This window comes from Mastomys coucha, unplaced genomic scaffold (assembly GCF_008632895.1).
Source record: "Mastomys coucha isolate ucsf_1 unplaced genomic scaffold, UCSF_Mcou_1 pScaffold18, whole genome shotgun sequence".
Taxonomy (NCBI): domain Eukaryota; kingdom Metazoa; phylum Chordata; class Mammalia; order Rodentia; family Muridae; genus Mastomys; species Mastomys coucha.
The window spans coordinates 62,798,248-62,803,016 of record NW_022196900.1 but is presented as its reverse complement, the minus strand read 5'-3'; positions in this window follow the sequence as shown (position 1 = coordinate 62,803,016).

The following is a 4,769-nucleotide window of genomic DNA, read 5'->3' as shown; positions in this document are numbered from 1 at the left end:
AATGAAAAAAAAAAAAAAAAGATGGCAATGTATGCAGTTCTGCTTAGGGTCAGGAATGGGCTAAAACTCAACCCATATGCATCCTGTTTGCAAGCTGATGTCTTTCTGTAGCCTGATGTAAGAAAATAACATGAGTTTTCCTCATATGTCTTCCCAGAAGATGGTCTTCTTCCTAATTGATCCTAAAGGTGGGAGCCTTTTCTAATGTACACAAAGAGTTACTCCAGGCCACAAGTAGAGGTCTCATTCTCTATAATGTGATGCTACATCATGCTTCAAAGATGGTCAGAAAATCTACACACAGGCTCTTCTGGGAGGACAGGATCACATGAGAAAGCCTACTGTGCTTTAAGCTCTGGTAGATACAAGCAGTTTTCAAGATTTACAGAAGAACAGGGATTATGGGTAAGAATCATTACACAGTTGAGAAATCACAGAAGTTCTAGGGAAGACACTAAAGTATGGGTTTTTAAACTGGTGGCTCTGAGCTTTAGAGGGCTTGCTGTTCCTTCAGAGAATCTGAGTTAAATTTCTGGCGCCTATGTCCAGCAGATCACAGCTATCTGCAACTCAAGCTCCAGAGGATTCGTCATCTTCTGGCCTCCAAGAGCACCTGCACACACATGGCATACATTTACACAGACATATACATGTAAATGAAAGCAAGCCTTCTGTTAAAAACTAAATGGTAGGTTTGCAACAAATTTATTTCTATCAGGGAAGACGAAAGAAGCCATGAGACTTCCATGATGGTGGAGAGATAATTGTCTTACCCACTGGGTATTGCTAAGACCTAAATTGTCTGCTAGTATAGAAGCTCAGAACAGAAAATATCTCACACAGGCACAGTGCTCCCAGAGAGAGGTTGGTACTTTTGGGTTCTGGACCCAGATGCCTTGAGTTCACATTCTGACTCTGTCACTTGTAAGATCTGTAACCTTGAGTGAAAAAAAAAAAAAAACTATTCCAAACAATTTTTAGGGCATCATCTGTACTGTGAAAACAACTAGTGGGAAAAATTCAGTGCATAAGCTTAGTACACAGTAAGCGGCCTACATTAGCTACACTTATTGCTATTATTTTCCTCTTTATCATCTCACTTATGTCAAGCCATGGAGATGAACAAGGAAGGATGTGGCTCTCCATTTCAGAGATCAGAAAGCTGTAGGTTAAAGATTTAGAGGTGAAAATGGAATGGTGGAATTTGGTTTTCTTGAATCTAAGGCATGGCATTAAAAGAGGTATGTATTTCAACCTTTGACCAGTATGCATGGCACTGAAAAAGACAGCACAAAAGTGATCCCTTCTTGCAAATATTGCAGTAAAAGCTTGGCAGCAGTCAGAGAGGTTAATATATTTTTATTACTATCCAACAAAATTGATTTACTTGGGAATTTTGGCTATCCTGAGATTGGCCACAAAATGCTCATGAGAAACATGATATCTGAAATTGGGGTTGCTCCAGGTCTTGAAAGAGAGGTTCTGGGGATCAAAGCAAAGGAAAGAGGAGACCTAACTGGATCTGATTCAGAAAGCTGATCATTTGATCTCTCTTTCCAGCAGGGGAACTCCCTGGCTGACCATTTAAATGTAATATCTTCTGTATGCCAGGCATTGTGCTGATAGCCATACACCAAATCTCACAAAAGCTCTGTGAAATGGGCTGTTTGGAGTTTTTTTCCAGGGCAAGGAAATTAACAACTAGATAAATTTCTAACAAGAACTGGATAAGGACTTTATACTTAGGTAGATTAGCAAGGTTAATCACAGGGGCTTCTAAGTCCAACTGCTAATATTTGAATATTGATTCAACACTTTAATGCCTCTGTGGCCCAGAACAACAATGTAATGTCTCTGTGTCTCCCTTTCCTATGTATAAAATGAGTGATGATGATGACAATAGGAACTTCATCTGGTTGTTGTGGGCACTAATTACATTTCTTCACCTATCTTTGCAGCAGAAGGGACGCCTGTCCTCCTAACAGAAGACACAGTGACTATTATTAGTAAGCCATGGACAAGTACTATCCTGTATACTAGTATAATCACTGCTAGTATAATCAATGCTTTCTTAAAATACTATTTTTATCCTGGTCACCGAGGGCTTGAGTAAACTCAGTCTCCATCTCAACAAATTCAGTTTCTTAAGTGTCATGTGAAGTCCACTGCCAAGGTCTGCTCATACCCAGATCTGCTCCCTATTCAGCCTATGTTCTGCTCTTTTCACTGCAGCTGAGCCCTGCAGACATTTCCTTGGATTTGTTGCTATCCCTGAACTTCAGCCAATAAAAAGCTCAGGCTACATGCTAGAAGGCAGGAAGGACAGCCCCATCTCTCCCAAGTCTCACCTCTCTTTTGAACCTCTCTCCCCTTATGGTTTCACCTCCCCCACCCAAGGCTGCCCCACCCTCCTGGGCTCCCATTTCAACTGGACAGCCTCTATTCCTGGACTCTGAAGTCATTCTTTCTCTGCCCTCCATCAATGCAGTCTCAGGCACAGTAGCTGCCTCCTGTTGTATCCAATCTCCAAATGCCTTACTTGATTGCTCCGTGATCTTACAACTCCCAGTGTTCCTAGGCACCAGCTCATCACTCTGAACTGTCACTCACTGAAGGCCCAGCCCCAACCCTCATTGTTCCAAAAGCAGTCTGTGAGGAGAAGCCCAAAAGGCAAGAATGAAAGTAGGACAGATGCAAATCAAGGCAGAAGAACAAAATTGAAGACCCTGCAGAGCCAACACCAAAACCCCAGGCATCACAAATGCCAAAGTTGTCATGATCTCCAGTTTTGCACAGTCATGGACAAGTCCATAGAGAGTCCTGCACCTCCTTCCAAGACCAGAGTTTAGTTCCCAGCTCCACAGGCAGTACTGAGCTTCTAGGCTCAGATCAGTTCTGGTTATAAGAGAGAGAAGGGCCCAAGTCAAGACTGTAGAGTCAAGTGTTCACCATATTTTGGTTAATTTAATTACACTGTAAATACTACTGGAGAGCTCACAGTTAGAGGAATCCCTGTGGGGAATCCTTTTGTTCTACAAATAATTATTCCCCAATTTATTTGCTTATGTTTGGATTTTCATATATTGCATTTGTTTATTTATTTATTTATTATTTTTATCCAAGAACAATAGGGCCCAACTCAGCTGGGGATGAGCAGTTCTTTGAATTAGGCACTGTTTGGAATAAACCACAATCAGTTTAGTAAAATTTTGATTATATTAGCCTTGCAAATAGGCTAGCCCAGACTGAGAAGAAATGTATTCTGGGTAAGCATGGAAGGCTCATGATTCTTGGACATATGAGATCTAAAAAGACCCTGGAGCTGGCAGGAGTAATCTAAAAATGCCTGATCCTCGGACAGTGTTTAAAGACCCTTTGCCTAGTGTAGATCAAATGCAGTTCTGAAAGCTAACATTTGTCTAATGGCAATTTCTACTTGCTGGTCATGGACTCACCTGCTGGGCCCACAGGAAACAAATTTGCTCCCCTCTCTCTGCACTGCCTATTTTTAGATGTCTTTGCTCTTAAACCCAACACTCCTAATTTCTTCAGCCTTCCTCCTGTGACACTTCTTGAAAGCAGTGGAATAATGAGTTACAGTGTGGACACCAAGTAGGGGAAAACAGACCCACAAGCAATAAACCTCAGTGCTGATAGACCAGAGCAGATTATGATATTGGAAGAAACTCATTTCCACATTGCTGAATCTTTAGACGCGAAAGTGCTTTGGCATTTCCTAATGGTAAGAGTAATTTGGCAACAGTACAAAACATTTATGATATAGAAAAAAAAAAGTATATCAAGTCTCCAAGAAGCATTTGCCACACTGAATTAGATCTGAATCGAAACTGCCAGAAGCCAGTCAGCTTGGGAGACTCAGGTACACTTTGTGACTTGATTCTCTGAAGGCAAAGCCTGGGATCTCTCACCTCTCCTCCACTCCCCAGGAGAGGGTGCTGTGCAGCGGAGCAGAGTCTCTGCCTCTTTAGCACGAGGTGGCTTCTGAGTTCCCTTCTGGTCTTTTTCACATGTGTTTTTCTTTTTTTTTTTTTTTTTTTTCTTTTTTTTTTTTTTTTAACTTTTATTGCATTATGATGAGAAAAGTTACCTGATTTCAATTTATCTGAATTTGTTAACATTTAAAAACATATTTTAAGTAAATAGAATAAAATCATATTCTTCTTACCCTTTTGTACCCCAACTCCTTCCAGAGGCCCCCCTTCAATTCCTACAATATCTTTTTTGTCATATTCTTTAAAATTCATAAAATATTATAACAATAAAAATGAGTATTATAAAAGTTGTTTGATATAAAACAACAATCCATTTAACAGTCTTATGTAGATGCTTGTTTACAGCAATACTGAAAATACATACATTTTTCTCAATACAAATTTTAAATAACTCCAAACATATTAACTGTATATTTCAAAATAATACATCACTACTAGTATTTCTTAAATGAACATAAATACATAAAGTCTGTTTGTTTGTTTGTTTGTTTGTTTTGTATTTAGTGGGACTTAAAATCTTGGCTCTTACTGTGGTACAAGCTCAAAATTAGAACAACTTTTAGACATGGGATTTCATTGTAATAAGGCTGTACTTCAATGACCCTCACATCACCTAAGGATTTTACCTCCATAGTAGCTAAGCTGAGAGTTGACAGTTCTGCTGCCCCAAGGAATGAATTGTAGGCACGAACAGGTTACATCCATTTAAGAAATGGTGTGTGTATTAAGATGGTCTATCCATAAAGTCATTCACCA